The sequence below is a fragment of the Orcinus orca genome, chromosome 19, assembly GCF_937001465.1.
Source record: "Orcinus orca chromosome 19, mOrcOrc1.1, whole genome shotgun sequence".
In the NCBI taxonomy this organism is placed as follows: Eukaryota; Metazoa; Chordata; class Mammalia; order Artiodactyla; family Delphinidae; genus Orcinus; species Orcinus orca.
This window is the reverse complement of record NC_064577.1, coordinates 50,830,524-50,844,966: the sequence shown is the minus strand read 5'-3', so window position 1 is coordinate 50,844,966 and position 14,443 is coordinate 50,830,524. Positions and strand designations below refer to the sequence as shown.

General features: G+C 47.2%; 1 protein-coding gene and 1 long non-coding RNA gene across 5 annotated transcripts in view; one reads left to right on the top strand and one right to left on the bottom strand.

Moving 5' to 3' along the window:
• Window positions 1–5,443, bottom strand: part of LOC117202099 (uncharacterized) — a 59,059-nt gene extending 53,616 nt beyond the window's left edge. The window contains exon 1 of the long non-coding RNA XR_004484281.2: window positions 5,337–5,443. This is a non-coding gene — a long non-coding RNA (uncharacterized LOC117202099). The remainder of the gene's footprint in view (window positions 1–5,336) is intronic.
• The window catches only part of YPEL2 (yippee like 2), a 62,225-nt gene continuing 52,092 nt past the window's right edge, over window positions 4,311–14,443 (top strand). For all 4 annotated transcript variants that reach the window (XM_012533747.3, XM_049702346.1, XM_033431661.2 and 1 more), the window contains exon 1: window positions 4,311–4,620. The gene's annotated coding sequence lies outside the window, so the exon portion shown is untranslated. The remainder of the gene's footprint in view (window positions 4,621–14,443) is intronic.

Here is a 14,443-nt window from a genome sequence, read left to right as displayed (position 1 = left end):
GCACATAATCAGCCACTTTCATGACTGAAAGTGAGGAACTTGGACAAGGATCAGAGAAAGCATTTATTGTACATAAAGAAACAAAGCACTGTTGCCATGATGTGTCTGCAGGAAAATGGCACCAGGCCCTCATCTGTGATGTAATGTCATGGGACTTTCCTTGTGGGGGGAGATGGGAGTGAAGCCTGGGAGGAGCAACTCCCCCTCCCCAGACAGGCAGAGGGGAATGTTTTCCCAGGTGGTATGGTAGTGTGACAGCCTGTAGCCTTTAGCATTCAGGAAGTTTCCATTGTGCTGTGATTTTAAAATGTAGGCAGCTCCTTTCATTATAGAATATCCTAAAGTTTCAGGTTAATCTTTTCATACTATGAAGTAAGACTGTTATCTGTTAATCAGTAGACTCTGAGGACAGAACCTATCCATTCCTGCTTGGATCCCTACTGGATTCAACTCAAATATAAACCTGGAGGGAGGGCCTGCCATGTGCCAGGTGCTAAACATACAAAGACGATCTGATAAGGTTGCAGCCCAGGAGGAACTGGCAGAGAGAATGGATAACTGAGAACTCTTACTAAGGAGTGTAGAGTGCTGAGTGATGTAATAGAGTTGTGAATACAGTGCTATGGAAGGTATTGAGAAGAGAAAGATTAGTTTTTCTAGAGAGGTTAGGGGAAACTCTTCCAGAAAAGTGACACTTGATCTGATCTTTGGATTGAGTCATCAAGCAAAAGGCTTTGAGATGGAATGAGGAAAGAGCAAAGACGGAAAGGAGATATAGGAAAGTGGAAGAAACTGCAGGAGATGGTGTAGGAGGTGATGCGCATATTCATTCATTTGTTCAGTTATTTATTCAACAAGTATTGGTTGAGTGCCAGACACTGTTGCTGGCACTGGGGATACAACAGGAAGCAAGACAGACAAAGTCCCGGACGCTCTCATGGAGTTTACACTTCAGAGGTGGGTGAGACAGAAAACAAATAAAAACACGAAGAAAGTAATTTCAGGGAGAGATATGTGTTATGCAAAGTTGGGGGACTTCCCTGGCAGTGCAGTGGTTAAGAATCCGCCTGCCAGTGCAGGGGACACAGGTTCGAGCCCTGGTCTGGGAGGATCCCACATGCCGCGGACAAACTAAGCCCCGTGCGCCACAACTACTGAGACTGCAAGCCACAACTACTGAATCCGGCGCCCCTAGAGCCCATGCTCCGCAACAAGAGAAGCCATGGCAGTGAGAAGCCAGCTCACCACAACTAGAGAAAGCCCGCACGCAGCAACGAAGACCCAACGCAGCCAAAAATAAATAAATAAAATTTAAAAAGAAAAAAGAAAGAAAAGTTGGGAGTAGGTAGAATAGAGGGTACCCTGGGGGGCATGTAAGTATCGGGGGGGCCTCTATGGAGGAAATGTTTGACCTGAAAACCAAGCGGTGAGGAGGCAGCCTTCTGGAGACAGTGTTCTAGGTGGATGGGACAGCAAATACAAACACTATAACAAGACCAGGCCCAGCATATTTGAGGAACAGAAAGGTGGCCAGCTTGACTGGAGCAGCATGAGCAAAGGAGCAACAGGGAAAGACCAGAGAGGTTGGCTTAGTAGGGCCTTGTGGCCATCGTAAGGAGTTTGTTTTGAGGAACTACCATCTGGCTGCTGTGTAGAGACTGGAAGCAGGGAGGTGAGTTGGCAGGCTGTTGCAACATCTAGGCAAGAGGTGTTGGTGGCTCTGACCAGGGTGGTAGCAGCAGAGACAGACGTGTTCAGAGCAAATATATATCTCTGAAGTAGAGCTGACAGGACCTGCTGATGCACTGGTGGTGGGGGTTGAGGGAAAGGAGGATGGAATCATGTCAAATGCTATGAGAAGTTAAGATGAGCACATAAAAGTGACCTTTTCATGGTAGTAGTGATGTCAATGTGGCAACAGTAGGAATGTGGGATTGGAGAAAGGGGATGCTGGAAAATAATTGCTGGGAAGGCTTTGGCAATGAATGAATTTGGCCACACACAGAGGAGACAAGGGTCCTGGGCCACTGACAAAGCCAAGCTGATATCCTGTCTGCGAGGCTAGGAACTTCTCAAACTTTTACTGCTGGGGGAAAAAAAAAGCCCTCTGGCTACATTTGAACAAATTTACTTACTTCTCTCCCTATATTTTTTCCACCTCATTTTTGCCCTACGGGATAAATATCTGTCAGTTCTCACACACTCTCCCTAGGCCTCAGGGTCTCTCCTCTTGGTAGACTCTTCAGAAAACTACCATCCAAGCCAAGCAGGAAGTTCTGCACAGAATAGGCACTGAGTAAATGTGTACTGAGGGGCCATTCGAGGTGCTTTCAGAGAGGAAGAGAAGTTGCTTCTCCTACTTTGTTTCACTTCTACCTTCTGGCCTAACAACTCACAGTGCTTGGCTCTTCTGCCTGGGAGGAGGCACCATCAGCCTTCGTACACCCTTTTTTTGGTTAGTTGCCAGCTGGTTCTATTGTCTCCAGGTCTTGCAAGTCCCGCTGCCTCTTCCAGTTCCCTGCATACACACGGCAGGCCTGCAGGGGTCCTCACATCTCCCTCTTGAACCACCCCACCAGGCTTGTCCTCCTTAGCTCACATTATCTTTTATTTAAACAGAAAACGGTAGCCACCAATCTTGTTACATAACATACCAATATCCTAGGGTGTTAAACTAATGCAACATCTACTGTTGGGGAGTGGTGATCTGGCAACATGAATATTCACTAGGAGAATATTGCTGAAACACTGTAACGAGTTTGACTTTCTGGCCCTGATTAGATTTTGGAGAGGTAAGGGACTTTAGAGATCATCCTATTTCAATTTTCTTTGTTTTAAACTGTGGAAACCAAGGCCTTGAGAGACAAAGAAATTTGCCCAAGAGGCAGATGAGCGCAGAAATCAAACTCTAAAGAATCCACCACCTCTTCATAGATTAAGTATTAAATGTTTCTTGTTCATGATTCTTTCTCACCTGAAAAGCATTTTAAAAAAATCTGTTTTAAACTTTCCAACTTTGTCAACTGTGAACAGTGACAAGGTGTTCTTGCTTACACTGAAACTGCTTACACTGAGACTGATACATGTGTATGATACAGATTTTTTGAGGTATTTTTTGTTGCTTTTACTATCGTTTTATTAACATTAGGACTGGATTCACATCCAACCATGCAAGGTATATTAACTGAATACAATTTGAATGCAAAATATATTAACTGAATCAAATATCTATCTATTTATCTATCTCCGACTAGGGATCAAACCCATGCCCCCTGCACTAGGAGCGCAGTCTTAACCCCTGGACCATCTGGGAAGTCCCTGAATCAAATATATTTTAAAGACTGCCAGGTGGCGTTGCGGTGAAGTTTGAGCCACCTGGGGATCTACCCCGTACCATTCTCCATTTATGTGCAAACCAGTGGGGAAGAGGGCTGAAGTCAGCAGCACCCCCAGAAGCATCTCGCATTCTGACAGCAGCTCAATAAAACATCGCATTTCCTACTGCTCTCTGAGGAACTGCAGAACTAACAGTGGCCAACTGAAAAGGCTGGGTTGCTCTCTGCCCCTGATCCCTGGCAGCATTCTTTCTCAAACTGACCTGTTTTCTTGCTGGGAGACTGCCCCACTCCACCCACCTGGTGCCTCCCTAGATTTCCTGACTGCCCTGGGCTTATTTTTTAACCTTCTCTTCCTTGAAAAGCACCACTCCACTGACCCAGAACGTGGGCGCCTCCCCTATGATCACTGACCATCCTACTCTCCGGGGCGTACCATTTCTCTTTAAAAGCCTTGGAAAATCAGCAGCAGTTGGGGGCTAGGTACCTTCCAATTCCTGTAATGCCTCGTTCCTACTTTTAATTCGCCAAATTTGAGAGAGCAGAGAGAAAAGGGGAAATGCCTTGCTTCTGAGTAGGTCCTGGCTGGGCCCCGTCGGGCTGGCACTGTCTTATTTAATTCAACTGCCCCGGTTCCCAAGAGCTTCCTCAGGTAACTTAGCCTCTGAGTTAGGGATACCTAAGGTGGGAGGAGGGAGTTAGAGAGTAGAAGAAGCACTATAAAGCTTCCCCTCTCCCTACCCCGGGTTCTGGAAATCCCAGCCTTGAAGCGGGGACAAACTCCAAACCCAAATAGACGGCCTCCTCCCGAGCGCCGAGAGCCTACCCATCCTCATCACCCTTTCTCCCTCTTCCTCCGGCCAGTTGCCCTGCTTGGCCAGGCTCCGCTGGCTGAGCCTCATAGGGCCTGGCCGGGCACTCGCCACACTCCCCTCACCCAAGCCCTGCCAGGGCCGAGAGGTGGGGGGTGGGAGGTAGGGGAAGCAGGGGGCGGAGTTCCGTCCTTCGCTGATTGGCTCAAGACGGATGGGCTGCGGCCGGGCCCAGCCAACCCGCGGCGTGTTGCTATGTGCTGAGCCGAGGGGATAGGCGCGGGGGCGCGTCCGTCACCAGGCAGCCCCCGGCCCCGACCCGGAGGGATGCGGAGTGGCGGCGGCAGCAGTGGCGGAGACTGTGGCTTTAAGAGCGCGCCCAGAGCCCGGGATCCGGCCGGGCGGTCCTTTGCTGCTGCGCACCCCCGCGGAGCCAAGCTCAGAGCTGGCCGGACCGGGCTGCCTGCTGCCCGGTAAGCAGACGCGAGCACTGCGCGAGCCGGGCGTGCGTGGGCGTGGGGCGCGCTGTCAGCGCGGGCGCCCGACCCCCCATCACTGGGCGCAGGTCCCGTGGTCCCTGCGGCCCGGCTCCCCCGGAGCGCGCGGCACCCTCTGCCCAGCGCGGCCGAGGCGGGGTCCGGTGGGGGGGTCACCCTGGGGGCCGCGGGCACAGGGGGCGGGGAGCGGGCCGCCGGGGCCACGTGACCGGTTTGTTTACAAACACTGCCGGGGCCTTGGCGGCGGCCCGCGGTAGGAGCCGAGAAGGCATGGGTTCCCAGGTCGGGGGCCCGGGACCTGTGCGAGGAGCGGGGCTAGTAGGGCGCGCGCGGTTTGGCGGGGCGGTAGGGGGGTGACCTGGAGACCTGGTCGCTGCTTCTTCCTGAGCATAGTTCCCGCGGGTTCGGAGTCTGTGGGGGGCAGGGTGGGAGCTTCGGGCGTTTTCGGTCCCCGGTGTCGCTGGGTGTCCGCTGGAGACACTGGGTCCGGGGGCGCCGCCCTCGGTGCCCCCGCCTTTGGGGGACTGGCTGCCCTCAAGACTCCGAGGAGCGCTTGGCCGGCCCTGGGCCGAGGTAACCGCAGCCGAGTTCCTGCCTGGCCGCTTCCCGGCGCCTCCCCAGTGCCCTTGCCAAAGGGGTGGGCGCGAGTTCACTCCTGCCCGACGGAATTAAGGGGCCTCTCCAGCGAGTACCTTTCGGGAACTTGCGCTGAGGGGCAGCGCCGATCTCTCACTGCTTCCAGTTCACCCTCGGCCGCTGACTTCCTCTGGATGTCTTTACCCAAGTGGTGGCTTTTCTCTAGTTGGCGGGTGGGGGGAACCACCTGTTCTTTTGGACCCAGCCCAGGAGACTGCCACCTCTGACTTCACTCTCAGCTTACGAGAGCTTACAAAGCCAAGTGAGTGAGTGTCCTCCGTTTATTTCTGTTATGTAGCTGACCCTCCCGCAGTCCCGCGGCTGTGAATGGCACGGGAAAATGCTCCTGGGCTTCGCTGGGTTTTTTGCTCTCTGGCCTCCTTGTCAGTTTGCTCTCCTGGAGTCTTGAGGCTCTTTTCAGTAAGTCCTTGCTTCTGGTGAGTCTGAAAGCTAACAACACAGCTAGCTACCATCTTTTCCCCCTTGCCCTTCCTCCCATGTTCCTCTCTTCTGGTCAGGCAAGATGTGCAAGATGGGACTCCCTGTCCTAGAGCATTGGGCAAGAAGGGAAGCTGTCTGATTGCGTGTGCCCCACTTGCTCCCAGAACATTAGCCATGCATGGAACCTAGGGGACTGAGAGGTTACGCGACTTGTCCAAGGCAACTCATGTCGCTGGTGCTGGGGTGAGACTTGACCATTCACCCTTTCCTGACTTTCCTTTGACCTCGTCACTGCCACAGGACTGCAAAGATGGGTTGAACCTGACTTCTGTCTATCCCTTATACTGAGACTGAGCCTCCTCTGACCCCCCATTCCCCCCCATGGGGAACATTTTAATTCCTCTAAACTGTGACAGTGAGTGGCTACAGGTTCTTTACCAAGGAACAGGTCCAGCCTGAGGAGAGTTGTGCAAATTTCTCTTTGGCACCTTTCCTTATCCCCAGCTCCACGATAAGGGTCTCAGGCAGGAGCAGAGTGTGGGCCTTGGGCTCATCCCCTTCCTTAGTTTGGCTTTGCCTTATCAGTTTAGGATTTGATAACAGCCTTTCTGTCTTGATATCTTGAACTAAACTCCAGAAGCTTGGAATTAGGGGTGGAAAATGAAAATAAATGCATGTGCAAGAACATTGTTTTCCTTTTTCCCTCTAGGATAGTGGTTTTCAAACTCTGAGTGGGATCCACAGTGAGGAATACATTTTACATCCCTGCACAGAGGTCCACAAGTGCATAAGTTCCCAGAAACAATAATTGCCCTGACTACCTGCAGTGTGTTCTATTTATAATTTTTTCCTACTTACTTAAAAAAAAAAAATCAACTGCTGGTCATGACTCATTTATTTGGTTTCTTGACCAAACGGGTCACGGCCCACAGTTTAAGAAACATTGCTGTAGAGCAGAGGTCCTCAAACTTAAATCTGCATAAAGATGACCCAGGTAGTGTTTAAAAATGCAGTATGTAAGTCCAGTCTGGAGATGTTTATTCTCAGTGGGGCACATTTTTAATAAATGGGCCATGAGGTTGTGAGACAGGTGGTTGATAAGAAACCCTGAACTAGTGGGAATTGGGGGCAATGTACAATGAAAGGCATTAACTTAGATAAGAAGAATGGAAAGCCTTAGTCAGATATGTGAGCCATACTCTATGCAAACCCAGGATCCCTCATCTGTCACACTAGCCCAGGCTAGTCTAAGGGTATAGTGTTGTTTGATTTCAGCTGTCATGAGGCATTGGCCCTAAGAGATAGCCCCCCTTCCCTCCCCACATCCCTGCACTCCAGCCCACTTGAGGGCTGCTGTTCATGGTTCTGTACCACTGGATGTTTCTAGGTGTGTGGGGTTGGGGTCATGAGTAGTGCTGTTGAGCCTGCTGTATTATTCACAGATTTATGTGAATTTTCACTATTTTAATGACTTTAATGGTTTTGAGTCAATGACACAGTCATTGCGCCTGGGACATGAACAGTTTGGGCAGCAGAAAAGGTTGATTTTAATATCTGTGTATTCCAGGCTGTGTAATCTAGGAGAAGGGCAGACTGGTGATTTTATTTTTGTTAGGCATGGGGAGGGGAGCCAGGGGCTTGTCTGTCAACAGTTAATAAGAAGAGGTGCAAGTTTCCCCAGCCCCTTGCCTGCCTCAGCCCTGGTTCTTTCCTGTGTAACAGCTCAGCTCCTGTGTGCAGGTGGATCTTGTTAGTATTCTGGTTTCTGATGCTGTTACCTCTGTCTCTACTTTCAAGCATAAACATACACACACCTGATGCTTCCACATGTTGTATGTTTCCCTCTTATTGTGTCCAAACATGTTGGTAAAAGAAATTTCCTTGAATTTATCAAAGCTACAATTTAGCTTCAAAGAGAACTCTAAATTATCCAAATTCAAATTCAACTGTGGTCCTTCCTGCCAAGGGTATGCCTTATATGGGAACACTAACTGTAGGATTGTTGAAATTAACTTTAATAATGTTCAGTTTGGTCAAGCAGCTCACATTAACGTTTAGTTTTGAGCCTATGGTAAAAAAGGAAACAACAAAAGGATGGCATATCCTAGGATAGGAAAAGCAGGTGGGATTCAAATTGAGGTCTGGATCAATTTTCTTTGTAAATTATCTTGGCATTTCCCTAGGGTCTGTCAACCAAACCACTAGTAGCTCTGACAGTTGCTCTGGAAAAGGAAGTGTCCTTTTGAATTTTAGCATCCAATGATGGAAAGCCAGGGCCTACAGGCTAAAGGGATTCTGTTAAGAGTTTAGTGATATTATCCCTAACAAAAGGTGATACTGCACCTACCTGAATTTCCCTGGGAGCTGTAAATACAGCACTGGAGGTTTATAAAGTAAATAGGATTATGCCACTCCCATGTTTACAACTTTCACATTGCCCTTCAGAAATAATCCACCCCCTTTCCCTGTAGGCATTGCAGACCTCTCCCCCGTCCCATCCCAACTTCTCCACCCACCCCCACCCCACCACCCCCCCCGCCCCCCAGCTCCTACCAGCCCTCACCTGGTCCATTCTGCTTCAGTCCAGCTCCAACTGCACTAGCCTTCCTGAGATTTCTAAAACAAGTAAGGTTTGTTTTTGTCCTTGGGCCTTTCTACTGGTAGTCACTGGTCTCCAAATTTTTGCATGATTGGCTTCCTACACTTGGGTCTCAGAGAGCCCCTCCCTGACCTGTTATCTAGAACAGTCCTCCATCCCTGCCCCTCAGCCCTTCTTAATCCCCTTAATTTTTTTTTTTTCCAAAGCACTTTAATACCATCTGGAAATGCATTGTCTACTTGATGGCTGGATTGGAAGCCCCTCTGTCTTGCTCACTGCTGACAGTGCCTAGCAGGGAGTAGCACAGGATAAATATCTAATTGTTGGTGGAATGAATGAATGACCAAGAGAGCCAAGGTTTAGAGTCTTTAAGAGTAAGAAATAATACTTATTTTCAAGAGAAGAGGAGGAAAAGAAGTTTTCTCTCTTTTCCTCGGAATTCCTGTTCCCTTGGAATTACTTTCTTTTGAGATTTCTGCTTTTCACAATATTTTTCATCCTTTTATTTTTTTTATGGGTTGCCAAAGTCTCTAAAAGCTCCATTGTTATTTTGTTGTTGTTAATAACTCTTGCCTCCCCTACAAGCCTTATTCTAGGCTTCACTGTTCTTCTGACAAACAAGCATTTCTATCAGTAATCACATTTCATTAATACTAGGCACTATAAGTAGAGCTAAGAGCCTTGGCTTTGGAACCAGAAAGATCTGAATAATTAGCTCTGTGACCTAGGACAATTTGCTAAAATTCTCTACATCTCTGTTCCTTATTTGTAAAATGGGACTAATAATAGTTACTATCATACAGGATTGATGGGAAGATTCAGTGAGAGAATGCACGGGAACCCAGACACAGAGCCTGGCTCATAAGCGCTTGGTATTAGCTATTAATAACAAGACTAATATTAATAGTTAGATTCCCTCTCTCACTGGCAGGAATTCCCTATCCATTGATTTGGGAGTGGGCAGTAAGAGGGGGAAAACTCCCAAATTTTAAATTAGTGTAAGTAAATGAAGACCAAAAATGTCACTTAGATTTATCAGAACTGGAATGGAATTTAGAAGTCATCTAATTGCACACTGCTACCCAACTCTTAATAAACATCCATGTGGAAGAAGTAATATTTATAGAAGTGTTTGGAAGAATATGTTGTCTACCTGGTCTTAAGTTTTATCCTTGAATTAAGCCGGGCCAACTGAAAGCTGCATACTTGGGCCATGTTACCTCAGCCCCTCCAGAATTGTTTTCACTGAGATGAACTTGGGTGTCCTGCCCTTTGCTTTATGGAGGGACGCTGTCCAAAATAGCTTTATATAACTTGCTACTACATTTCTTATAAGAATTTATATTGTTGAAGACTTAAGCTACAACTTCACTTAATGTCTCTGTTAAGTTAATCAGAGAAATTGCTTTCAGAACCCAGTGCTAGGAAAAGCTTTGCCTCTCCCAAGGAACTGGCATGATTTTTCTTTGTGGACAATTGGATATAACTGATCATGTTTCTCTTTTTTGCTTTGGCTGCCAGGAAGCAGAGAAACAAATTTGTGGCTTGACTTTAGTAACTGTCGGGCCCTGCATCCCAATTTTTTCCAGTGTTAACCCTATAATTTTATTTTCTTTGCTTTCAAGTTAATGGTTTATAACTCTATTGATTAGATATATGCTGGATTGGGTATTAAAATCCATTTTAGGTGTTACATTTTAGAGATATAAACATTGAGGCCCAAACAGGCAAAAAGGACTTGCTTAGGACAGAACTAATTTGGGCAAAGCACAGACTGTAAATCATATCTTTTATTTCTCAGGTCCAAGGCTCTTACTACTCCCGTACATTCTGGAAAAGTACCAACTTCTGACTTAAACTCTAAATTACCCATAATGTCTCAATACTAGGCAAAGCCTTCCTTCCCTCTGTGATGGGACAAAGCAACATCTGCCAATGAGGTGTGGCACTGCCACTCTGATTCCTGTTTCCTGGCTGGGTCAGCAGCACTGAGCTCTCCTGTCTCCTGAGTTGCAGGGCAGTCAGCCCTCCCCCATGGTCTTGAGAATGTAGTATGTCCAGACTTAGTGGGTTTTATGTGAAATTAGCTTGCCTGCTCAGAATGAAATTAGCCTCTAGTGTCTGGAGTTCCCTCGGCTATTTCTTGCCATGAAAGGAAGGCTTGATATCCAGATGGCATATGGATGCCACTGAGGCTCAAACAGGATCTGCTGGGTGTGAACAGTGGTTGAGTTTGGTTGGGCAGAAGAAAGTGGTTTTATTCTATCTGATATGAAATTTAGTTATAGGAAATATTGACCTGCCTAATGATTTGTTTTGTTTTCCCATGGTGTTCTGGGTGGGAGTACCTGGGGCAAGAGAGCATAGGCTTGGAACATATCCTGCCTGAGGAAAATTTTGATTCCTATTTTGAGATAGAGAAGAGGAACCTCTGGCCTGGAGCTGAAACTCAATCTTTTATTTTGTTTTATTTTTGTTTTGTTTTATTTTCCTGGGTATTCATCATTCAACAGATAATTAGACCTTTGGGAGAAAAAGGTAAGTCATAATATGGCCCCTGCCCCTAAGAGCATATCCTCAAATAGGAGTGATTAAGACATCTATGTCAATAACCAGAGTACAAGGTAGAAAGAGTTTAAGTTCATTACAGAGATAAAGAAGGGTAGGCATTTTGGAGATGTGGCTGGGAAGAATGAAGAGGATTTAAACATGCAGAAACACGCCAGGGGAAACAGTGTGTGCAAGCAAAGGCACCGAGGTAATGACATGACAGGTAATGTATGAGGAATGCTCAGGAGGCATATGAGATGCAGGAAGGAGATATTGCTTGAGCTACCATTGCTACAGTTTAGAGGAGCTCCATAGATGTGGACCGTGACTTACATTTGCAGTAGAACTCTGGAGGATGAAGGCTAGCTGATATAGATAATAGGCATCCTCAAAAGTGAGACTAGGGCTTCCCTGGTGGCGCAGTGGTTGAGAGTCCACCTGCCGATGCAGGGGACGTGGGTTCATGCCCCGGTCCGGGAGGATCCCACATGCCGCGGAGCAGCTGGGCGCATGAGCCATGGCCGCTGAGCCTGCGCGTCCGGAGCCTGTGCTCTGCAACGGGAGAGGCCACAGCAGTGAGAGGCCTGCGTACCGCAAAAAAAAAAAAAGTGAGACTATCCCTAGGGATTCTCAAACCTGGTTGCCTTAAGAATTCCTGGCCCAGCCAAAAGGCTATAAAATCAGAATTTAATACCTACACTTCCCCCCCACCCCAATTTCCCAGGTTTTCCTAATGCAGACCACCCCACACATGTCTGAGGTCTGGAAATCACTAAGGTAGTTGCTCTCCCTGGCAGATACCAACTACTAAACATCCTTAACCTTTGGCCTCCTCTCCCTTAGCTTCTATTTTTGCCTCTTCCTTTTCTTCTTTTGTTTGTATGCTCCTGTGTGTCATCCATTATGTTTGTTTTCCCTTTATCTCTTCTTTTATCACCATTTTGGTCTTTGTCTGTTGGGGGTCTCTACCTAAGGTGACCCACCACCAAATGGACCATAAAGTAGAAATGAATTCTCTTTCAGCATTTGCTGTGCTAATGGTATAAACATGTGTATTATGTAAATATAAATTAGATAGGGCTTTTGGTTAGTTTTGCTTACATGATTCTTAATTTGTTTTATTTAGGATTGGAGGGAAGAAGTATCCCGCACATGCCTGCAGCCTTAAAGCTAAATATCCCATTAGCATGAAGAGATGATAAGAACTGAAAACTAGCTTTTTCTTGTGCCTAATCTGTTGTCCCACCTTCTGGTTCAGGTGATTCCCTTCCCTTATTTGTTTTCTCAGGCTTCTGCAATTAAAAGTTGATGCATTGAGCCAACCCTGACAGCCTGAAGATGTTTTAAGAGAACTTGACATCTTTGTTTTGCATTGTAATTAATTGACTTAGACTCTCCCTCTGGGAGATAGTCTGCTTGTTTTAGAGGGCTCAAGTACCAAGGATGCACATCTTCAGACCCCCCTCTGTCGTGTCTCGGTTGAAGGATCCCCTGGGGGGTGGAGGTTGAGGGGGGCTGTTCCCAGGATCCCAGTTACGGTACTTTCTAGTAGAGTGACCTTGGGCAAATTGCATAACTTCTCTTGAGCTTTTTTCTCATCTTTCAAATAGGAGTAATCATAATAATGCCTGCGTCTCTGGGTTGTTGTGAGGACTGAGATAATGCATATCAAGTACTTGGCCCCTTACGGGCCCATAGTACGAAATTAATAAATTGTAGAGTCCTGGAGGCTTACTGACAGTTGCTGAAGGGCCTCAGATGACTCTCCCTATCTCCTCCCCTCCTTTCCCACCCTCCTTCAACCAACACTTTCTGAGCTCTTGGTGCCAGTGGGGCTTTGGGCTAGCTATGATGGGTGATTAACCAGACATGGTCTCTGGATGTGGTCAGGAACAGCACACAGCCTAGTGGGAAGATTGACCCATAAACTACTAGCTTTGTGGAGGTTTCTAAATTATATGAAAAAGCTGCACTGGCAATGTGCATGGCTCCCCTTAGTGTGCCAGGCCTGAAAGGAAAAGAAGTTGTCTTTCTTATTAAAATCTATCTCCCATTCCCATAATAAGAGAAATCCAGAAATTTGCTCTAGAATCAGTCTGTCTTCCCCACCCTATTCATTTTCCGCTGCTTCAATAACTGGCAACGCTAGATGACAGTTTAATTCTTAGAACAAAATGCATCCATCTTTGGGTTGGTGATGGCTGGGACTTTGGACATACAACAGGCATCCTTTTGAAAGTGCCTCTGCCCTTTTTTTTCTCTTGAGTTTTAAGTTCAATTTCCAAATTCCAGTCGTGGAAAGGCAGGGAGCCCAGCCACAGATGTGAGAGTCTAGAGTTTTGGATTTATTTGAAATGGGAGATTAAAGTGAGAAAGCCAAAGGCATGCTGACAGCTGAACAATAGAATTGTATTGGCAGATTTGGGATGGATGGTTTGTAATTAATTGAGGCCCCAGCTGTGCCCTCGGGGAGCAGCAGTTAAAGAGAAATCAAGGTCACACAGTGCCCATATTCCAAAAGACATTCATTTAGTCAGTAAATAATATTGGATATTTGAGTGTGTGGGACACAGATGACAATCAAATAATCATCTCAATAAAACTACAACTGTGAAAAGTGCTATACCTCTGGAATTGGGGGCCTGACTTAGTGGGTGTTGAAGGAAGCTAAAGGGAGGGTTCCCTGGTGAAGTAGCCTGAAGACTGGCCATCTCTTACTCTGCTTTTCAAGACGTTGTTTTCTTGATAGATCTTCTAAATGTCTGTTTTTACATCACAGTTCAAGTGTAGCCTTGTCTGGGGACAGAGGAGTGGACCCAATGTCTCTTTGGGTCCCAGATCATGGGAAGAAAGTATTCGCTTTGTTTTGACCAGGATTATCATCTCTGACCATGGCCAAATACAAAATGCAGGACGGACGCCGAGGGCGGCAGTCTCTGGGAGCTGCAGAAAAGGGTGGATCTGGTTTCTTTGAAATGTGGAGCAGAGGCAGGACGGAGGGACCCCTTCCCTCTTAGCCTGCACCAAGTCTACCACTGCGTTTTCCCTGGCTCAGTCTTGCCTAGAACAGCAGCTCAGACTGCCGTGGGGGGGTTGTGGGGATCAACCTGGAAGGGTTTCTCTAGGGGTCCAGAAGCCGCTGCCAGCCTGGGGAGGGTCCCTCGGGAAGCTGCCCTAGGTGACACACAGAAATGGTGGGAAGGGCCAGGTGAGACAGCATGGGAAATATTTCTGCCGCCAGACAGCAGCTGGGTAAAACCATCAGAGGTTCTTGTGGTGTGGCCCATCGGAGATATGGCTCCACAGTCCTGAGTTGCAGACTCAGGACTCAGGACTTGCAGCCCAAGTAAGTTTACATCATAAGAGTTTGCTAGTTTTCAAACTTTGTGGAGCATTAATGGCGTGTGAGTCCCATGTAATGCTCAGAATTCAGTATTTTAAATTGTACTGGATAGTGGCAAGTAAGGAGACTAAAAAATATCAGCTTTACAGGGCAGCACGGTGCCAGTGATGGTCATTCAGTTTACTCAGTTAGTTAACATTTATCAAGAATCTCCAATGTGCTGGGTACTA